The sequence below is a fragment of the Palaemon carinicauda genome, chromosome 2, assembly GCF_036898095.1.
Source record: "Palaemon carinicauda isolate YSFRI2023 chromosome 2, ASM3689809v2, whole genome shotgun sequence".
NCBI classification, from domain to species: domain Eukaryota; kingdom Metazoa; phylum Arthropoda; class Malacostraca; order Decapoda; family Palaemonidae; genus Palaemon; species Palaemon carinicauda.
In genome coordinates this window covers 185450365-185475262 of record NC_090726.1, presented here as the reverse complement: position 1 = coordinate 185475262, position 24898 = coordinate 185450365, and the positions used below count along the sequence as shown (strand labels likewise).

General features: G+C 35.0%; 1 pseudogene; it reads left to right on the top strand.

Annotated features, from left to right (window-relative positions):
- LOC137621561 (uncharacterized) overlaps positions 1–24898 on the top strand; it is a 364107-nt pseudogene that overhangs the window by 264670 nt on the left and 74539 nt on the right.

The following is a 24898-nucleotide window of genomic DNA, read 5'->3' as shown; positions in this document are numbered from 1 at the left end:
AGCTGTTCATTTGTATTAGTATTCCCTACTAAATGTAAAGAATTTTGCTTGCACGAGAGAAGTGGTTAGTCTCAGAATATGTGAAGCAAAGAAGATTGCTGGTTGTGGGCTAAAGATTAGGGAGACACTCGTCAAGTTCTTGAAGGCCAAAGTGGGAATATGTAAACGGGTTGTGGAGTAAGATCTCACTGATGGAAGTGAAGCGTTCATATTAGATGGCTATGAATAAAGATTATTGAAGATGTTGACAAGAATTCCTTGGGAAGTCTACCTGGTATAGGAAAAGTTGAAATGTTAAGACTTGTGAACATAATTAGAAACTGTGTTTTATATATACTGTGTATATATATATATATATATATATACACATTATACTGTGTATATATAGTGTGTATACTATATCTATATATATATATATATATAGATAGATATATAAATAGTGTATATATATATATATATATATAGTGAGAGAAAGAGAGAGAGAGAGAGAGAGAGAGAGAGAGAGCTCAGAATATCTGAGGGAATAGGAAATCCGAATCAGATATGGAAAATGAAACAACGTCTTGTGCTGTGAAGCAGTTGTGTGTTGCAAGGAGGGACATTCTAGCGTTTGTGTGTTGGTTGTAATGAGGGGGGGGGGGAGAGGGGGGAATGGGGGGAAGGAGTGTTGGTAAGGCAAATGGAGGGATTTTAGAATGGGATAGAGATCGTAATTATCCCCAACAAGCCATTAGCTTCAGTGGCAGGCCCCCGCGCGCGAGGCACTGACTGAGCCTCTTACAATGCATCCAGAACGCCCTCCCTACTCCCTCGGTCTCTCCTTACTCCCTCCCTTCACGCTCCTACTTATTCTACTATGTCTCCTTCAATCTGCAACTAGAGAGAGGCCCTCTACTTGGCACTCCTTTTCTCTCTCTCCTTCTTGGCTGTTGTTATTTTTCTTATATACTTGAATTTGTATTTTTTTTTCGTATGCTTATCACATCCACCTTAGGGGGTTCTAGCAATTGTTTTTCTTATATACTTGAATTTGTATATTTTTCGTATGCTTATCACATCCACCTTAGTGGGTTCTAGCAATTGTTTTTCTTATATACTTGAATTTATTGTTTTTTCGTATGCTTACCACGTCCACCTTAGTGGTGTCTGAAAGTTGTTTTTCTTATATACAGTACTTTAATTTTTTTTTTTTTCATAAGCTTACCACGTCCATCTCTTAGCTTTAGTGGGATGCTAGCATATCCTCCTTCCCACCTTTGCCTAATGTTAATAACATGAGAAAAACTATTGTTTACATGCAATGAAGCCTACGTCTACTATGCAGATGACACGCCGCAACATTATGGAAATCATATTTAGGTATCTACGGGCCCTCGTCTTGTCCCTTTCCCTATTAGTTAGGGAATTTTCTTCTATATATTTCCCTTCCTTCTCGTCCTTTTTTTAATAGGGAATTTTCTTCTTATATATTTCCTTTCCTTCTAGTACCTTTCCTTATTAGTTAAGGAATTTTCTTCTTCTCTTCTTCATTTCCTTCCCTTCTCGTCCCTTTCCTTACAAGTTATGGAATTTTTCTTCATATATTTCCTTCCCTTCTCGTCCCTTTCCTTACAAGTTAGGGAATTTCTTTTTATATATTTCCCTTCTCGTCTCTTTCCCTAAAGGTTAGGGAATTTCTTTGCATCCCTTTCCCTAAAAGTTAGGGAATTTCTTCTTATATATTTCCTTCCCTTCTCGTCTCTTTCCCGAAAAGTTAGGGAATTTCTTCTTATATATTTCCTTCTCTTCTAGTCCCTTTCCTTATTAGTTAAGGAATTTTCTTTTCTCTTCTTCATTTCCTTCCCTTCTCGTCCCTTTCCCTACAAGTTAGGGAATTTTCTTCTTCTCTTATATATTTCCTTCCATGTCCTCTCCTCCTACTACCCAGTCCCTTCCTATACCCCACCCTCAAACACTCCTTCTATCGCCCTCCATTCTCTCTCGTGTTCCTCCTCCTCCTCCTCCTTGTTGCAGATTGTCTGCAAAAGCTTTAGTGGATTGTGAATCAAGAAAGGCCTTGGAGGGCGAGAAAGCGACCATTGAGGATTCACATAGACTTAATGGGTAATTATTCCTAACAACCCATTAACTACATCCCTTAGGCCCGCTTGAGCGTTATTGGTGAGACAGAGCTGGAAGGGTTGGGGAGGCGAATTATCTGTTTGTTTCTCTTTCTCTCTCTCTCTCTCTCTCTCTCTCTCTCTCTCTCTCTCTCTCTCATCATTATTATTATTGTCACTATCTATACTACAATACTAGAAGGAGAAACAAGATGCTATTAACCCAAGGGCTGCGACAGGGAAAATAGCTCAGCGAGGAAAGGTAACTAGGGAATGAATATACTGCAGGAGAAGTAATGAACAATTAGAATTAAATATTTTATGAACAGTAATATTAAAATTAATCTTATATATATATTTCTCCCATCTTAGTACCATCCTCTTGTAGGTGTGTCCTAGGCTGCTTTCCCCCACAAAAAAAAAAAAAAAGTTATGCGCTGTGTGCGTCATCCTTCGTTCCATACGCCTTCGTATTTGTTTATAAAGTGAATCTCTCTTCACTTCCCTCTTCTAACTCCACTCTCGCAACCTTTAGTATTTCGTTGCACCGCCAACACTTAATGGAGACATGCAGTTATTTTATTCATTTCCGCCCTCCGTCCCATCTCCCATTTTCATCCTCTTGTGAGGAATATCCGTTCTACATCCCCTGTCATTCTCCCTATTCCTTAGCTTCCCCAACCACCTCACCCTCCTTCCTTTGCAACTGCCTCCCCACCCAGACTCCGCTGGTCCCTCGCCGCCCCTCCCCTACTCTCATCTGGCCCCTGTATACAGGTCAGATGCAGTTGGTGGCAGTGGCGGCGCCTCTGTATCAGCTGCATTGTAGTAGTAGTATGGGGGTCCATAAGGGACTCCCGGGACGGGGGATAAAAAAGCCTTCCTGTTATTGAATATCCCCGAGTTAGAAACACCGGCATCGGCTCTTTGATCTATCCCTTCATAACGACCATAAAAAAAAAGGGGAATGAAGATTTTAATGCCGTGAGCCAAGTTTTGCTTCAAAGTAAATGTCGAGGGAATTTTTTAAATGCTTATTTTCTTTCCTTACGGTATTATTATCATTATCATCATCTAGATGTATTATATTTTTGTGCATGTCTGTGTTTGTGCAGGAGGGCGGGTGTAGTTTGAGATACAGTTTGTGTTTGCCGTATTAATTGTATGTGCAGCGTTTGTTTTGGGAAGGAGACGTTTGAAGGGTTCGTATCAAATGACCCTATAGCTATCTTTAATATTTCTCTCTTAGTTACACCAAAAATAAAAACAATTTTAATCTCATAGGATCAGGTCAGAATAATAATCCACATACACACGGAAAAAATACGTACAAATGCGTGCACACACACATACACACAGGCACACACACACACAAACACACACACACACACACACACACATATATATATATATATATATTTATACACACACTTACACGCACAGACATATTTGTATATATATATAATTATATATATATATATATATATATGAGTGTGTATATATATAAATATATATATTTATATATATATGTATATGTATATATATATATATATATATACAGTGTATATATATATATATATATATGTGTGTGTGTGTGTGTGTGATTGGTTTTGATAATTCTACGTAAACTTGAGATATTTATCATCCTCCAAATACGTGTTTGTGTACGTATCCATTAATTGCTTTAGAAAACTCGCCAATTGCTATCTGCAAAAAATTAAAAGAATTATTTTGTAAGCGCTATAGCGACATTTTGGTATTTACTATCTATAAGAAGTACTTAACAATTTGGGATATGATAAAAAAAAGGGAAAGTGTAAAATGATTATAATCTTTGGTTATTATTATTATTATTGTTATTATTATTATTATTATTATTATTATTATTATTATTATTATTATTATTATTATTATTATTATTATTATTACATGTATCTATTGAATTCATCGTAATGTTGCCCAGCGATAAAGGCGAGAAATAATTTCTTACTTGGCATCGAAACAAGAAAGTTCAAAATTTTATAGTTAAAGAAATTAGTTAAACGCTTCTCTTCTATTTTTCACTTTTATGTAATTGCTAAGCCCCAGTTTATTATAGTATACTGTTTATTACTGTATTAAAAACATGTAAATAGGTACAACCGTAATCTATTCAGCTTGAAGTTTGTTAAAAAAAAATATAAATGCTCTTGGGAGTAGCACTAAGTAAACTGGTATATGTGTATATCCAATTAACATTATTTATTGTAAATGTTATTGGAGTAACATTTAGCCATTAGGATTCTTTCCCGCAACTTGTGTGCGTATGTGAGAGCGTATACCATCCTCCTAGGCCTTCTGTAATTCTGTATAGTAGTGCGTCCGCTTACCCCCGGCCTCCCATTTCAAAGACCTGAAAATCTTTGCTGCCTATTTCGGAATTGAAATTACAGTGATCCTCTCAAAGGGTTTATAATTAATGTTCCTATTAAAAAATTTAAGGGTTGCATTATGTCGGGAGGGGCCCGGATGGTGGTTTGGGGAATATGGGTAGGGAGAGAGAGAGGGGGGGGTTGTCTTGGGGAGAAGAAGAGTACCTGCCTCCTCCCTTTCATTACCTCCCCATTGCCAACACCCCCTCCCCACCTACCCATTTGCAGATGGCTTGGATCGGAGACGGAGGGAATACGGTGCTACTGTTTTAGAGAGAGAGAGAGAGAGAGAGAGAGAGAGAGAGAGAGAGAGAAACATTGTTTGTTTATTAGTTTTTGAAGTGTCTAATTAGCGCTTTCTGTTGCTTCGGTGCTGTCTATATAATGGTTTTGTCTGCTTTGTAATAATATTCCCTGGTGACGATGGCTCTGGAAACGTCTCTCTATGATACTGTATTTCATTATCAGCACCATATTTCCTTTTGAATGTATTTAGTTCAAGGAAAATATTTCAAACAATTATATTATTTCTTTTAATTTTTCTTTTCCGTATAATATTTTATTTCACGAGTTTCACAAGATTTTGTAAATTGTTTTCACTGTCAGAATACCTTGAACAGAAGAACGAATGTGAAGAATAACTTAATTTCACTTTTTTTTAGCTTTCTATATTTTTATAATGAATAATAATTATTAAATATATCCTAAGTTGCTTGAATTCTAATGCGATGTTAGCGTACTTTAAACCAAGATGAACGTTAATGAAGAATAACTTTTAACTTATTCTCGCTATTTTGTTTAAAATATTCTGTATTCTCATAATGTTTGAAAATAGTTCTATATCTCTTAAGCTGTTTGAATTCCAAATTAAACTAAGAGGCCGTTGAATCTCCATTGTCAGCGTGATACCAGCTATCTGCATTCACATATATATTTTTTTTTATTTTCACAAAATCCAAGAGAAGCTTTCGAGTGCATTAATGTGATCTCAGACATGCATCCCTATGGTCAGTTAGAGAGAGAGAGAGAGAGAGAGAGAGAGAGAGAGAGAGAGAGAGAGAGAGACCGTAGGATGTCCGCTTGAATTGGGCGCTTTGCAAGGTCCTTTGTTATCCCCAGAGATGCAGCGAAGGATATGCCATAGGATGCAGTGTGTTATGCGCCTCCTTTTTTTGTGAGCAGGATTTTTTTTTTATTTTTTTTTTTTATAGCTTCAAGGAGGCGCTTTTGATGTCTTCTGGTTCATTAGGATATCTATGAGGATTACAGGATACCGGTCAAGTGGATGATTATGGATGGGAGATGAAAAGTGACAGATGTGGATGGGTATTTTTCACTGGGAAGATGGAAGAGAGAATTTCGGTTATTATTATTTTTTTCATATATTCAATAATTCACTTTCCATTCATTTTTTTATTATTTACTGGTTGCATATGTATTTTATTTACGTTTATTATTCCCATTCATATTTTGGGAATTTGAAAAATGTTTTCATTATTATAACAATAATGGAAAAAACTGGAATTTGCTTACACGTTTTGATAACATACATACATACATACATACATACATACATACATACATACATATATTATACATATTTTCGTATGTGTATTCTATATTCTAAATTATATCATTCAACGTCGAAGTACTTCAATCGAAGACATTATTACAACACGAGACAAAACGGAGAATTTCTTGAACTATACCCTACGCCCACCCCAGTTAAAAGCCCCTCTCCCCCCTCTTTTCAGTGACCCCCCTCCCCATCACAATACTCCCATCGGGTCAAAAATATTGAAATTGGGATGCATAGCGCTGAGGGGAGTGAGAGAGAGGCCCTAGGAGAGGGGAAGAGGGGGTCATAGGCTTTTGGAGAAGTAGGGGGGGGGATTGACTGTCTAGCTGGCCCCGGCAACTATATGACTAAAAATTGAGGAAGGGAGAGAGAGAGAGAGAGAGAGGAGAGAGAGAGAGAGAGAGAGAGAGAGAGAGAGAGAGAGAGAGAGAGACTGACTCTAGGAGGAGGAAATGGTTTAAAGATAAAAATTAGGTTAGGGGGAGTTTGGGGTAGAGTTGGGAGAAGAAGCAGAAGGAAGGAGGAGGAACGGAAGGAACAGAAGAAGAAGAAGAAGAAGAATGGGAGAGCCTTTGAGCGAAAGTTATGTGGGTTCTGATGTTGTATAGGGAAATGCCGGTGATAAGTGGCACCAAGTTTTGCCCGCAGAAATGTGTCTATTCAAGGCTGGTGATAATTATTCCATTTATAATCAGTACTCTCTAAGTTGGTGCTATGAATTGTTGAACTCACGTCCTGTGATTATAATTATAACGTGTGTGTGTGTGTTTATATATATATATATATATATATATATACTGTATATATACATATATATGTGATTTATATATTTGCATATATATATATTTTATATATATGCATATGTATATATATATATATATATATATATATATATATTTATATATATAATTCATATATATGCATATAGACTGTATAAATATAACATATATATATATATATATATATTATATATACACACATATATATATATATATATGTATGTATGTATGTATTAAGAGAATGAGAACAAGCAAATACCAAGGCAGTCATCCACAGACATATCTTTCAATCAAAAGATATATCGGAGTGTAAACAATAATATTTCGCCTCGTGAGAGCGGAGCAATGAATGAAAAGGGAGAAATAAAGATTCGAAATAATTGAAATGGAAAATAACGCGAAAGACAGATACACAATAGTCAAAAATAACAAAAAGAAATACGGAAGGTAAAACAATTTTGGAAGTAAAACCAAAAGGCATTTAGGAGCTACATACCTGGACTAGAGAGAGAGAGAGAGAGAGAGAGAGAGAGAGAGAATACGCCAGAAGCACAACCAAATAAAAAAATTATATTTTTGAATATTAATTAAATTTTAGCCCAAATTTATTATTTGTGAGATTCAATCTTTCTAACCCTCATAATTACATACAAATAAACCTTTTTTGCGGAATAAATAACAAATGTGCGTAAACGCATACAGTTTATTACGAAAAATTATATACTGTAATAAAGTTGAGCAAACACTCTACGAGCACCAGTAAATGAGTAAATGCATATTTGCAATATCTTATTGCTCATTCGGGAGTAATGTCCGTTTTTACTTGTATCTAGTAACTAACTTGTGAGTATTACGTAGACTTTTCATATTGATTATCCCTTGTTATTTCTAATTAAATTTTTAGAATTCTCTCTCTCTCTCTCTCTCTCTCTCTCTCTCTCTCTCTCTCTCTCTCTCTCTCTCTCTCTCTCTGTATATATATATATATATATATATGTATATATATATGCGCACATATTTATTCTCTCTCTCTCTCTCTCTCTCTCTCTCTCTCTCTCTCTCTCTCTCTCTCTCTCTCTCTCTCTCATATATATATATATATATATATATGTATATACAGTATATGTGTGTATATATATACAGTATATGTAATGTATAAATATACATGTATTTATATGTGTATACATGCATACATACATACAAACAAACATACATGTATATACATACACAAACAATATATGAAAGTTACACTTCGCAACTTCGCACGCATGCAAGAGAAAAGCGTACATGTATTTCTTAGATAAAGAAAAAAGTATTTCGTGGAACAAACAGGCTTAAGGCACAGGAAGTCCAAAACGAAGGCAAGCAAGCTTTCAGAGGGGGGAGGGAGATTGAAGAGGGAGTGCGTGAAGGGGTAGTGGGAAGAGGGGGGGAGAGGGGGGAGGGAAGGGTTAAAAGGCCTTCATAACGCCACAAACCTGCACAGTTGTTGTGGAGGAAGGAAAAGAAGAAAACTGGAAAGAGGAAAAAAATAAAAAAAAATCGTCTTTCCATATGGCCTATTACCAGCGTACCAACCAGCGTGCCCTCTAACATTCCTTTCGCTTTTTTACCTATTCTTATTTCTCTTGGGAGGAGAGAGAGAGAGAGAGAGAGAGAGAGAGAGAGAGAGAGTCAGTCGTATTTGGAAATTTGACTAAGAGAGCAATTGAAATTTCAGTTTATGCAACTAAGTACATATATGACGTTTATATATGTATATATGTTATATATATGTATATATTTTGAATGTATATATATGTGTGTATATATATATATATATATATATCATATATATACATATACATTATATATACATATATATGTATATATATATATATATATATATATACATACACATATATATTTATTTATCTACAATGTATTTCCTTTCCAATAGATTTCTTTTGCAAGGGATAACATACTGTATATTTTATAAAACGGAGGCAAGAAAATAAAGCTTTTGTATAAATGTCTGTAGGTTGACCTTCATATAAGTACTTAAAGGTCAGTGTCTATTTTTGTTTGTACAAAACCGAGGTATCAACAACAGAAACAAGAAAAACACTCTGAAAGTGCAGACCTCCGCAGCAGCAGCTTATTTCTTGACCTTTTGGTAGACCTTGACCTTGAACTTTGTCCTAGGACTTTCAATATTGAATCAAATTCACGTCTCAACGTAATGATTAATCCCTGAAAGTTACACTACTCTATGAGTAAAATTGTGGCCAGGAAGTTGTTCACAAACAAACAAACAGAGAAACGGACAAACAGGGGTGAAAACATAACCTCCCTCCAACTTCGTTGGCGGAGGTAACAAATTATTATACTAAAAGCCACCAATCTTCTACAGACCAGATTGCTTAGATCCATAAAAGTAGGGATTGTAGGAATAACGAGTCATACAATGATTACGAAAAGCCGAGCTAACATTTCAAACCTTCATTCGATGAGGTATACAATAAACCCTATACAGGGAGACCTGTTACTGTAGATGTAGTGATTAAACACACGATTTTGCTTTTAGAATGCAAAGTTGCTTGGCATATATTCCTTCTGTGGTTCTACTGCAAGAATTTTGTATTTGCAAAATTAACTGGGTTCCATTCCTTTTACCAAATGTTTTCGGTTGGTCTACGATTCCACTCAATTACCTAATCCTGAAAATATTCAAGTATATAGTAATGTGTATCTGTATACAGTATACATGATCATAAGCATAAAGTAAGAGGGTAATCAATTAGCTTTTTATAGCCCAGTAATATTTAGATGCAAGAAAAAATATTCAAAGAGAATATTGCCTATAAATTATACTTTCTTAAACCAATAATGGCAACAAACTTAGCGTTTCTCCATTGCATGCATATAATAACCTTTTCCTAAACTGCAAAACCCTATTGAAAAGCGAACGTGATTGATACCGTCCCTGCCTTTATGCGAACCATCATAAAACTCTAGAATTGATACATTTATTCGAGTTTTTTCGGTGATCACAGTAATTTAGGGATCATGAAGGCTCCATTATCTCTCTTCCTGTGTGTTTCGTTAAGGAGCAAATGAAGACTTATCGGGTGTCAGGCAACGTTTATGATTTGATTTAATTTGCATTGTTCAGCTTTGGTTTTTTTTTCTTGTTTTTTTTCTTGCTTTTTTTTTTGCTGTGTTCTGACTTGAGTTAGTATCACCTTTTTTTTTTGATGATGGGAAGAGTATCTGCAAACGTTTGCTTTGTTTGGTCTTATGATAAATATTGGTGGGTACAGACACGCATATGTGTATATATACAGTATATATATATATATATATATGTATGTATATATTATATAAATGTAATATAATATATATATATATATATATATAAATATATATATGTATATATATATGTGTGTGTATATATATGTGTGTATATATATATATATATGTATGTATATGTGTATATATGTGCTTATATATTTATTATATATATTACAATATATATAATATATATATATATATATATATATATATACTGTATATAAAAGTGTGTGTTTATATTATATATTTATATATTTAGTATAATAAACACATAAAATATACAGTATATATATATATATATATATATATATATATATATATATATATATACACCAGAAATGTATGAACGTATGTATGTATGTATATATGTATGTATTTGCATGTACATTTAACTACGTAGTAATACTTACAAACGAATATAGTTAAAAGAAATTGATATCCAATTCATAACACCTCTGTCACTTATGACGGCCCCCCCCCAAAAAAAAAAAAAAAAATTTCCATTGGAGAATAGAATGGAATATTGTTTGCCTTTCTGGAGCAACAGCAGAAGAAGACAGTCAATGAGGGAAGAGCCCAGAATATGCAAGTGAGAAACCGATCTCTCTGATTATCTAGCACAATGCAGTTCCAACGGCTTGCATTATTGCAGCCCCTCGCTTTGCATTTTTTTCCCTTTTTTTTTTACTCATTTTTTTTATACCTTTCCCCCCTCTGCATATCCCTACTTCCTCCTATTACTCCCTCCTCCTCCTCCTCCTCCTCCTCCTCCTCCTCCTCCACCTCCTCCTCCACCTGCGTCTTTCCCTTTCCTCAATACTCTGTGTTCCTTTCTTTTATTTTGTTATCGCTTTCTGTTTCCCCGCTTTTCGTTTTCCGTCTCTGTTAAGGCCTTGATTTCTCTCTCTCTCTCTCTCTCTCTCTCTCTCTCTCTCTCTGTCAAATTTGGTATCCGATTACAATATTCCATTTAGAATAATTGTATACATATATATATATATATATATATACTGTATATATATATAAATATATGTAATTATGTATTCATGTCTGTTTATGTTTGTATACGTAAGCATATACAAGTCTACTGTACTCACACAATTGTTGAAGAATTCAACTGGACATATATACGTGCGTATGTAACCTACATACAGAATAATCTTTTCCGTTTATCAATTTACATCCGCAGCCATACACGCTCCCATCTCCATTTTGGTATAAATCTGCTCGTTCCTTTTGTTTATGGTCCCTTTAATTCATCTCTCATTCCCTTTTCTGTCATTTTCAGCCGAAAGCCTTTATCTGCATCTAATGTGCCTTCGATTCTGCGTCTGTCTCTCCCCCTTCTCGTAGCTCCTCTTATTTCTCCATTCCGTTCTTCTTTTATCTCCTGTCTTCTATTTCCATTTCTATTTATTTGTATCCGAAGGGTAAATTCTCTTTTCATAACCTTTTGTTTTTCACCCTTTTTTTTCCTTCCATCGTTTTTCCAGGAACTGACTTATTTCTGAGTTCCTTGTGCCTTCATTTTGCTTTGTATTCTTTTTCCATAAGTTTTGTTTATTTTGCTATTCTTATGGTTTTTGTTTTCTTTTTTTATTTTGGTTATTTCCAGTTATCTTCATTTCTCGTCATTGCTCTGTCTATATTCCCTTTTAAGTCTTACCTCTCTCTCTCTCTCTCTCTCTCTCTCTCTCTCTCTCTCTCTCTCTCTATATATATATATATATATATATGTATATATATATGTATGTATGTATGTATATATATATGGCTATATTTCTATAGATAGCACCCGCATTTCTATATTCATATGCTCTCTCTCTCTCTCTCTCTCTCTCTCTCTCTCTCTCTCTGGTGTTCCTTTCCCCTCTTCTTCCTCCCCATCAGCCTCTCCTTCACTTTTCCGTTTCCCCTTGGCTTCCCTCTATCGTCCCCTCCCCTCAAACTGCATAGGGTTGCAGGCGTCCGTTGCACCCACCCCTAGGGGAGGGTTTTTTGCAGCTGCATTGGAGCTTATCACATCGATTTTGGGGGAACTGCATAGATTAATTTTGAAACTTCCTCCGCGAAATAGTAAATACAATATCATCATATTCTTCTCTTTTGTCATCTGCCTTCCTGGGCGACAGAGGGCCAGTTCAGCACGCGGTCCAGCGTCTGACCTGCGTCGTTGTTGCAATGCATTTGCAAAGAGGTTGATGGCGAAGGCGTCTAGTAGGGTTTGTTCTAACGAAGATGAAGGCTGGGAATGCATCTTTAGACCTAAGCGGCCGGAGGAGCCCTTAGGGATAGGGATGGGTCGTGAGATATATGGAATGGAGGTTGGGGAGAGGGGGTATGGTCGTGTGTTTCATCCCTTCTCCTCCCTCCTCCCTCTCTCTCTCTCCCTCTCCAGCTCTCCCAGCGCTCATTAATATAGTTTGGGAGAGGTAGTATGACTTAGCCGTTTGGGCTGTTCCCATGTGATCATCGTGCCAGCGCTAATCGTCATTGATCAGCATTGATCAGCGGGGTAGGAAGAGGCCTTTTCGGTCGCCAGTCCATCTGCGGCAGTTAAGAGTAAATGAGACCCTTATTGACCCACGACTAAAACTCATTTGCATAACTGTTATTTTCATCGGCCGTAGGCTTTGTTGTTCCCTATTGCCGCCCCACCCCTAGACCGGCAGCCTGCTTCGGGCTCCTTTCAGCCTGCATAGTGCCGCCACTTATGGGAAGGCTTATGGCCTTCCGTCACTATCATCATCATCATCACTATCATCATCTCTATCTTCCTGCATCGTTTTCCACTATTGAATATTTGTAAATTTCCATCTCTGATTTATTTTGTAAGGTGTCTTAGCAACGACTTCCTATCTTCACTTTCTAAAGTCTTTGAAGGAATATACTGCAGTTGTATAGTATTTTCGAATACTTTTTTTATAAGATGGTTTTTTAGCAACAACTTTATACCTCTACTTTCTTAAGCTTTTCAAGAAATGTACTTGTATGGTGATTTCTTTATTCCATATGCATTATATTTAAATTCGTAACTACATTGTCTTCAAGTTCTTTGAATTGGTCAAACGCAAGTTGAGTAAGTCCAACATTTTTCTTAAGTTGCGACAACTTTATACCTCTACTTTCTAAAGTTTTTCAAGAAATGTACTTGTATAGTAATTTTCTTCATATCATCTGCATTATTTTTAAACTCATAAGTGCAATGTCTTCATGTTCTTTGAATTGTTCAAATGTAAGTTGAGTAAGTTTAACATTTTCTTCAATTCTTCCTGACAATCGGTTCGGTAGACAATTCGATCTCAAAATATATTAAATATTCGTCTATTTCTGAGCCTCAGTCTTTTAGAATGTGATTCGTATGATAAAAAATATACATCCATTCATCCGTAGGTAAATATTACATAATTTTTTTATGATTATCTCCGTCAAAATATTCATTCGGTCATATTCCAAGGATCGCCGGCAGTCATCATTATCGTCCATTACAGAGAAAAATCGCAGCGAAAGAAAGCGACGGTTTTAGAAGCCGGGGTAAATTGAGGTGCACCTTACGGCTGGCCTCTCATTAGAGCTTCTTTTGAGAAGGCTTCTCTTCCAGAACTCAAACAGATGGTAGTTTGACGTGACGATGAAATGCATAGGGCTGGCCAGCGCTCTCACTCTCTGAATTTTTTTTTTTTTTTTTTTTTTTTTTTGTAAACAAGGTGCTAAATGTGATTTTAGTCAGAGCTTGTTTTAGTTTCTATAAGTCACGTCCTTTTGCAAATCTGTAAAGGGTTTTGGATTTACTGCAAATTTCATATAGTAATTGGTATGATATATATATACAGTATATATATATATATATATATTTTATATATATATATATATACAGTGTATATATATATATGTGTGTGTGTGTGTGAGTGTTTATATACATACATACATACATACATACATACATACATACATATATATGTGTGTGTGTTTATATATGTATGTATACATACATACATACATACATGTATATATATATTTATATATATATATATATATATGTATATGTGTGTGTGTATGTGTGTGTACATGCACTATATATATGCATTATATATACCCACACACGCATATATATATATATATATATATGTGTATATATATATATATATATATGTGTGTGTGTGTGTATGTTTGTTCACACATTTACAATATAGGAATCATGGCAAGCCTTCTGTATAATCGAACGAGTTGCTAATATTTTCTGCATCGTGAACTCATCGCTGATTCAACAATTATTGTATGAATGTGGCACTGATTGATGTCTTGAATTTTCTCACTTAAAAATTTCTTACGAGTATCGTTGTAGATTTGTGAAGCGACTAATGTTGTGGAAGGTATACGGGTCAATGGGTTCATCCACGATTCTACATATAAGGGATGAATGGGCAGTTACTTGTGCTTTGTTTCTCTAGAGCCACCCTCTGTCAAGAGAATGGCGTAAAGTTTGAAATACATATGTACATGCATAGGCTACATACATACATACCTACACACATACACACACACACACACACACACACTATATATATATATTATATATAATTATATATATATATTTATATATGTATGTATGCATATATATATATATATATATGTATGTATATATATGTGTGTGTGTGTGTGTGTGTGTGTAACTATTTGTGTATATGTCGGATGTCTGTGTGTGTGGGTGTACTTTACAGTTATATAAAGGTATTTACATTTTAGTAATTTCTTCCGTGTTTTGAGATGGTAATCAAAACTTTGAAAGCAATCGTGTTAGCTTTATTTTTTTAACTTCCTCAATTTCTCATGTTTAAAATCCAACATCCTCCTATATTAATTGAGTCAGTTTTGGAGGGAGCATCCATTTGCAGTTTTGAGCTATTTATCGAATTGATCAGAGAGAAGCGAGATTAATTGGCCCGAGAATTGGCACAGACCGCGAAGGGGTATGTATATATCAGGAGACACTCCGCCCCCCCCGCCCTATCGCTTTCCTCTTTATTTGACGGAGAATGAGAAGGGAAATAGAATAGAAAAACGCAATAGTCGTAAGTATTTCTTCGTCATGAGGAAAAAGAATAATTAAAGTGATGCTGCTTTGCTTCCTTCTTCTTCTTCCTTCTTCGCCAATCGGAAAGGAAAAGTCATTCCTCGAAGTGTTTTTACACCAATCAGACGACTTTACTCACTCATCTCTGGGACATCCACACCAATCAGAAATCGCTATCGTGAAGATTCACTTCGTCCTTTGTGCCGGCTATTTAAAACACGGGGGTGGGGGGAGGGGGGTGTTGTTGAAAAGAAGCGAGGGGAGAGGTCATAATGGTGGATCCAAGAAAGGAGAAGAATTGACCAGAGGGGAGGCAGTGGGTAGGGGGTACGTGGGCGGCTCGTTTGGGGCCTAGGGGATACGGCTTTGATTGGAGGAGGAGGAGGAGGAGAGGAGGAGGAGGAATAAAATAACCCCCATCAGAATTTATAGTAACGTCTTCTCTCTTGATTGCAAACCTTCATCAATTCTCTTTACGAGCCCCGGGGAATTTTTGCGCGGGGCAGTAAGTTGTTTGAAGTTTCAGCCCCCTTAAATGATTCAGGGCGTTCGTCCCTAAACACGTTCGTGGCAGGGAACGGCCCACTCGCTCTGTTGAGGGACGAAGATAGGTCATGCGCTCTATTAAGGGACGAAGATAGGCCATGGGCTATGCTCTGAAGGAATGAAGATAAATCATGGACTCCTTAAGGGATGAAGATAGGCCATGGCTATGCTCTTAAGGAATGAAGATAAATCATGGACTCCTTAAGGACGAAGATAGGCCATGGGCTATGCTCTTAAGGAATGAAGATAAATCATGGACTCTTTAAGGGATGAAGATAGGTCATGGGCTCTATTAAGGGACAAAGATAGGTCATGGGCTCTGCTGTTAATTAAGGGATGGAGTTAGGTTATGGGTTCTTAAGGGATGTAAATAGGTCATGGGCTCTATTAAGATACCCTTGTGCTGTCCTAGGATTTTTGTGGGGGAATGAATTAAGAATAACCTTTTTGGGCCATAGAGCCCAAAGCTATGAATCAAATAAATTGAAAGTAATCAACCATTTCCGGGGTGTTTTTTTTTTTTTATTTATTTATTTTTAATGGCATGCAGTTGGAAGTATGTAACAGAAGGAGCTACCAATCCTTATGTTATTGGTTGAGGAAATCAATTCTGGCCGTTCAGCTTATGCATTCACTCATTTCAGTTAACAGCTCTATGACGTTAACTGAGGTGTATCCAAAAGGTAAAACATTTAACGTTATTTGCATGTAGTATATAGAATGTAGTTGTAGTTGCAAGCCTCATACCTCTCTCCTGATTAAGGAATACCTAATCTACCTGTAGATGGCAGTAATTTATATTCTTGTTTCCTGCTAGCTTGTGTCATAGACCGTCATGCTTTATACCCAAATAATGCTTTGTATTTTTTTTCTTTGTCTGTTTATTTCCTTATTTTCTTTCCTCACTGAGCTATTTTCCATGTAGGAGCCCTTGGGCTTATAGCATCTTGCTTTTCCAACTAGAGTTGTAACTTGGCTAGTAATAATAATAATGATAATAATAATAATAATAATAATAATAATAATAATAATAATAATAGTCTTTAACTTTCAGATACATTTTAAACACCGGAAAATGTCGCAATCCAGAAATAGCATACATTTAAATTTCGAAATTAAAACTTTTTTCACGACATAAAGTATTTTGAAATTAAACACTTGTAAATGTACCTAAGACACAAAAATTTCTTTAGCATTAGTGTTATATTTAGTAAAATAATTTATTCAAAATCCATTTTTTTTTCAATTGATTCTCAAGTTTTCTTTGAAAAACGCCCATTTTTCTTCCAATCACGCTTGTTACCTTTTATTTATGAAGCGTTTTGAAATCCGAATATAGCTTCCGATGTCAATTCTATATACTTCATTCAAGTAGTTTTTGAATCATTTACTTTTTACTCTGAGCACACCAACGAAATCATTATTTCATTTAAATTTCAGAAAACACACGAATCTTTCAAGTTCACCTCAGTTGAAACCACTTGCAATAAGATATTCCAAATTAATATTTCACTTATGAGGAACACTACTGCCACCTATATTTTGTAACTGAAACTGTTTTGCTCTGAAAAATCCCATTTTGACGTTTTCTTTGTTTATTATTATTATTATTATTATTATTATTATTATTATTATTATTATTATTATTATTATTATTATTGTTGTTGTTGCTGCGGTTGGTTTATCTAGTTCCATAAACCTTTACATAAAATAAATAGAAGTAAGACATTGACTTTTCCTTTGTTAAATTCAAGTATTGATTTGAACTGAGGCCGGTTTCCTTATACGTCAGGGGATACCTACCAAAACCCCTGAAAAATATTCTACGCATCGAGTTTCCCAATTTACCGATTTCTTTTAGTATAATAGATTTTAATGGGGCCCGCATAACTGGAGGTCTGTTTAGCCCCCCGAATTATTTACATGTAAGTAAAGGTCCGATTGGTTTACCATTTTGTTATTCAATTCCTGATGCGGGATTTATTTCAATCATTGTAATCGGGAGTGGATCAAAAAGATATTATTTTGATCATTTTGTAATTTAGCGGTTAAATGGATTCTGATGGAAATTTGTCAGCGGGAGTTTTTTTTTTTTGGGGGGGGGGGGGGGGTGGGAGGGGTGGGGGTGGCTTTTGACGCAACACACGTTAGTCAATAAACAGTATCGTTTAGATTTTGTTATGTCATGAACTTCCGTAATCGGATTGGCGGGATTTTATCAATTGTGGATTTTATATTTACTTATGGTCTATAACTTGATGATACTGAGAGTTTTTAATGTATTGAGGGTTTGAGGACTATTAGGTTTATATATATATATATATATATATATATATAATATATATATATCTTTTTATGTGCATCAATATTTTTTTTTCTCTCTCTCTCTCTCTCTCTCTCTCTCTCTCTCTGTGCTGTTTTATAATTCTTTTATTATTCCAACGTCTTTATATATAAAAGGATTCATTTGATTTTTATTCCATTCCTAAAAGTATATCATGGTTTATTGCTATGTATTGTACCTTTTCATATTTCTCTCTCTCATTTCATTCGTGTCGTTTCCTATTATCAAGAATAATTTAGCTGTTATTGCTCTCTTCCTTTTCAATACTGTTCTTTATGTCACGTTTAGCCCTCTTGGATGATATTATTATTATTATTATCATCATCATTTTTATTGTTATTATTATTATTATTATTATTATTATTATTGTTATTAATATTATTATTATTACTTGCTAAGCTACAACCCTAGTTGGAAAAGCAGGATGCTATAAGCCAGGGCCCAATAGGGGAAATAGCCCAATGAGCAAAGGAAACAGGGAAAAATAAAATATTTCAAGAACAGTAACAACATTAAAATAAATATTTCCTATATAAAGTATAAAAACTTTAATAAAACAAGAGGAAAATAAAATAGATAGAATAGTGTGCCTGCTTCAAGCAAGAGAACTGCAATAAGAAGGACCATTTAGCAAGCAATAAAATATAATGTAACCCTTTTTCTTCTCTTTTTCTTCTGCTCGTTTATTAAGAAACCTTTTGATACCTTGGGAAATCATTTAGTATATTTTTACTGTGATCTACAGTTTTAATTCGTTGAAGAATTCTCGTGATTTGAGGAGACGTATACATAAGAATTAGTGAGAAAGAAACACGATCTAATAAACGGTCTGGTTAGATAACATGTCTTTTCTACATAATCCAAATAGTGACATGCTTTAAAAATCAGTCCATCATGATAAGGTATGACAAAGAATTATTACTCGGGGGCTAATCACAATTGATGATTATATGTCTAGCCATTTTTAGCATGTCACATTTTATGCGAATCTTTCTCTCTCTCTCTCTCTCTCTCTCTCTCTCTCTCTCTCTCTCTCTCTCTTATTTACTTATGTACTGCCTTTAATATTCACCTACATCAAGATTATTTCAAATTAAAAATAAATATTCACCTACATCAAGATTATTTCAAATTAAAAATAAATATTACCTACATCAAGATTATTTCAAATTAAAAATAAATATTTTTGAGTAGCTATTATTTCTGCAAGTAAGTCTTAAATGTGAATCTGAATGCAACATGCTTGCTTTTAGTCGAAACTATTATATTCTGTTAAATTGTTTAAGCTTTGTTTTTATACAAGAGAGTTAATGAAAAATTCAACACGTTGAAAACGGACACGTACGGAACGTGTAAAAAAATAGGATTTGTTCATAAATATGATTCTTACTTATAGACTGACGTGTTAGTATTAAGGTGTGTCGTTGATTTTGCGTGTGTGTGAGTTTTGCAATGCTTCGATATTGCATGATTTTAATGTTATTCTATATGAGGTTCAGCTTATATATGAGATTAGTTATGTTTGCTAGGATTTCTTGAGATTGATATGATTTCTTGCAACTTTATTGATGTCAGATATCCATTAGTATCTGCACGAGAAAACTTTCTTAATTAATAAATTAGTACGCTGTTCGTTGGAAGAATTTCTACTGCAGTGGTATTGAGCATTTTATAACGATCTTAGATGATATTCAAAGATTATTTCTTTCGTTCTATTTCATATTTTAGCCTCATTAACTTCAACCTTTTTAGTTTAATTAACCGCAGGCTATTTTCCCTGTTGGAGCCCCAGGGCTTATAGCATCCTGCTTTTCCAACTAGGGTTGTAGCTTAGCAAGTAAATAATAATAATAATAATAATAATATATAATAATAATAATAATAATAATAATGAGGTTCGTTTCACTAACTGCCATAAATATTAAGTTGATGGTTTTCACAATTTTGTCCTCGCCATCTTCATTGATTTTGATTCGAATAACATATTTGTGAGATTAATTCTTTTCTATCTTTTGATCTTTTGCGTTAATTTAAAATACTATTTTCGCATCACAATATAAAATTGTCCCGTTATCTTGGCGTTTTGGGATTGAATGGGACTTCTACCCACACCTCCGCTCTTTTGTATAACCCCCCCCCCCCCTCCCTACTCCTTCCCTACTCCCTCCCCTCCTCTCCTTGGCCGACCTCGATCGTCTTGGCCTTTGTCCTCTGTCCGCTCCGAGTGTAGCGACATAACTCGAGTCTTTTTGAATTTATGCATATATTCATCATGCGTGTTTTCCCCCCCTTTATAGCTATTTTATTTTCCTTCAAGTTTTATGTCTTTTGGTATTTTTATGATATTCTTCAGCGGCCTGACTTTTAGAGCTCCTTCATTTTTCATTTTGGGCTTTTAAGTCAGGACAGCTCCGGTAACTCCCCCCCCTCCTCCCACATCATCCCTCATTGACCGTCTCCCCAACAGCCTTCCCCCCCCCTCCTTGGCTTTCTACCACCTCCCCCCCTCCCCCCTCCCCCCCCACTCCATCCGGCCAGCACTTTTTTTTTTTTTTTTTTTTTTTTTGAGGAGCCAAGGAAAATGTTTTATCGCGATCGGTTGCAGAATAAGATTTATTTTTATGTTTTGCTGCATTGGGGCGTCGATTCTTTGCTCTCGTTTTTACCGTTTTTATCATCTTATTTCTCCTCTCTCTCTGTCTCTATCTCGCATCTTTTCCTATCAACTTTCTTTCTATTCCATTTAATTGTCTTCAGGTTAATTTTTAGTGTGTTTTATAAGCAAGCTTTCCGGTTTAATTAAATACTGTGGTAAAGACATCATTAAATATGAGTTTTATTCGTGTATTACATGATGTTGCATTGATCGCCAGATCATATCGATAGATAGATAGATAGATGGATGTATAGATAGATAGATAGACAAGATAAAATATGTTGAACACTTATTTGAAAATTCTTAACATTACTTCATTAATTTTACGTATTTTTTTTTTTTTCATTTAAAACCCTTGAACAATTTCTTGATTATTTAGGTTAAATTAACTCGACCAAATTAACGTAGGTTGTTATAGATTCATTTTTTCGGTTGCAAAATTCTCTCTAAAGCCTTGGACCCGCTTCTTATAATTGGGAAGGGTATAAGGTATTAAGGGTCGCTACCTGTAGAAAGATGAGAGATATAAATAGACGAAATACTTTAACATTCGTTTCGAAGTTCGACTCTAAAAAGAATAGGAAGAGATCACCTGACGGGTGTTTATTTATGGTGGTTTATTTATGGTTGAAGTTTTAACTAAGCTATTATTTATACGCACGCTGTTTCAAGCAAAATTTTGCAAATACACACATACATATATACTTCATCATTACTGCCATTAACCACGTAAGAATGGATTTTGATAAGCACTAAAGATTTTCACCAGTTCTCTTCTACTAAATGATTAACTGACGTTTTCATGTTGTTAAAGAGGTTTCGCTTTCTGGTTTTCATATTAGTTTTGCTGTGTTAGTTTAATCTTGTATGTTTCATTGTAAGCGCTTGAAATTATTTTCTATAGAGGACATTATGGCTTTCAGCTTACTTGGAATTGCATGAATGTAAAAATGTGTTCTTTTATATCATTTTCCCTATATGTCTCCATGAGTGGTTTATGATTTTGGCTTTAATATTTGGTTTTAGATGTTTATCAATCTTATATTATCATTATTATGCAATGATTATTATATGTATTATCAGCAACAGGAGCATTAGTATTTTAATAATTATTGTTGTGAATTGTTAACATATGTATAATGTTGCATGAAAGATCAGGGAAAGATACCTTGATTAAGTCTGCGGGAATTTAACATACATTGTAGCCGTTATTCTAAATTTTATTAATCATATCTTTGTTATGGTACTTGTTATATTTCACATAATGTGTATTGAGTAAGAAATAGTCTATATAGAGATTCTCTTGATATAGACAAGACTGCATAGACTATTTTATAAGCGACATAGTGTGTATTGAAAGCAAAAACTTCATATAAAGATTCGCTTTATATATACAAGACTACATAGACTATATTATGAGCGAATTCCATTGTCTAATGATTTGCCTGTGTATGGTCAACTGCAGTTGTGTATATGTGCGTCCTCACCGGCCGCTTCATCTCCCTCATTGCTGGCTGTAATAATTTTCCTTTCCTCCCCACCACCTGCCCCAGATTTCTTTTATCATCCGTTCGCAATTTCATCATAACTCTAATATCGCAGCATCATGTATTTTTTAAGGGATTGCAGTATAGCAACATTAATCATTTATCATATTAATCTCTTCGTTACATTCTCTCTCTCTCTCTCTCTCTCTCTCTCTCTCTCTCGTTTTTGGCAGCAGTTCCCCTCCAATGGCTCTGTTGCATATGACATAAGAACTTTTTTTTTTAATATGCTTTTGTATCCGATTCTCTCTCTCTCTCTCTCTCTCTCTCTCTCTCTCTCTCTCTCAATCGTTCTTGCAATTCATTAAATGCTTCTGGCTTCCCTCTTTTGCTTTCTCTCCCCTCTGTGTTCTTCAGTCTTTCTTTAGTTTACCATTATTGCTCTTTCATGTTTCTCATGCCTTTCTTCAATTCCTCCCACCCACCTACCCCCTCCCCCCTACTGGCTCCTGCCCCACCTCTTCCGTATAAGCGGGATGGCTTCGTATATACATCACATTCGTGGCTGATCAGATGTCTCTCTCTCTCTCTCTCTCCCTCTCTCCTCTCTCTCTCTCTCTCTCTCTCTCTCTCATCTCTAATTATGTACTTTCGTGTTAATGAAACACACAAAATTTGGTACACACACACACACACATATATATATATATATATATATTCAATAAGAATATATATACATATATTATATATATATATAATATATACATTCAATAAGAATATATATACATATATATATTATATATATATATATAATATATACATAAATATATATATATATATATATATATCTATATATATATATAATTTATATATATATATATATATATTCAATAAGAATATATATATATATATACATATTATATATATATATATATTCTCTCTCTCTCTCTCTCTCCTCTCTCTCTCTCTCTCTCTCGTTCCCTACCTATCCTATTTATCTGTATGTCTTCCTGCATGTGTCTCTCTCTTTTGATTATTACTATCTCCCTTTTTTTATCATTACTTCCCCCTTCGTGCTTTTTGCTCCTATCTGCCTGCATGTTGCTGTGTCCCCTCTTTCTATCTCCCTTTCTTTCTTTATTTCTGCTTCTCTCTCTCTCTCTCTCTCTCTCTTCCCTTTCCCCTCTTTGATAATTTTTAGACATTTGTTTTTATCTCTCCTTTTACACTTGACATCTTTCACTCCTCTCATCTTCTCTTTGTGCTTCTTTGTTCGAATATGTAACTCTCTCTCTCTCTCTCTCTCCTCTCCTCTCTCTCTCTCTCTCTCTTTTCACTTCAATTTTTTACTTTTTAGTATCTCTCTCTCTCTCTCTCTCTCTCTCTCTCTCTGCCCTTGTTCTCCTCCCTCGCTGCCCTGTTCTCATGCAATTGGCTTTTCCATCTTTATTTATTCGCATTTATTTCATTGTTTGTATATTCATATATCTGCCTATCCCCTCCTCCTCCTCCTCTTCCTTTCCATTTGCTCTCTATCATTTTGTCATCGTCATTTTTCATATTCTTTCTCTCTCTCTCTCTCTCTCTCTCTCTCTCTCTCTCCAACTTCTATTCCCCGTTTCATTATCGTAATATATTTTGTCATTTATTTTGTCTTTGGCAGGGTTTCCCCCTTTCATATTATTTAACGGAAATTTGTATGCGCAAATATATTTTCATGCGGAGATGTGTGTGTGTATGTGAATGTCTATTATATATATATATATATATGTGTGTGTGTGTGTGTGTATATATATGTGTGTGTAGAGTGTATATATATTATGTATGAATATTATTTATTTATTCATTCTCCTCAATGCAATTACTATTACTTAGGCATTCGCCCTTCCCGAATTTAAACTTGAGTAATTGTATATATGAGTTGAACTTCAGCTGTTGGTGATTTTTTCATTATTCTAAAAGGGGTTGTTACTTCATTTCCATATCACGTCGTGGATAGAATTTGATTACTGTTATTGACTTACGCTCAAGGTGAAATGGAATGATTTTATTTCGTATTATTTTACCTGGGAAATTTTCACTTCGGTTTTATTTCCTGTAATGTTATTTGTTTTACATTTTTCAAAAAATATTTTCCATTTTGCATATTATGTTATACACTTTTCTATCAATATATCATAACAGGAGGTCCAGAGGCGTTAAACGATATTGGAGAACCATGATGGTTTAACTATTTGAAAATCACTGCTGTTCGTCTCCTCTCTCTCTCTCTCTCCTCTCTCTCTCTCTCTCTCTCTCTCTCTTTCAGTACCGATAATCTATGACATTTATCGTGTATCAAAGAAATAACGATAATAATGCGCAGCTGTGTAAGAGATCGTACTTAATAGGCTCGTTTAATAGTACTGGTAACGAGTCTACTCTCCAATTAGCATTGTACGTATTCGTACTAGCGATCTTCGAAGCTGTCTCGCTTCGCCCCCATATACCTGTACTCTCGTTGCCGTGTATACATTGTTTTAAACGCTGTCTTTGCTTTTCATCTCTCTCTCTCTCTCTCTCTCTCTCTCTCTCTCTCTCTCTCTATGGT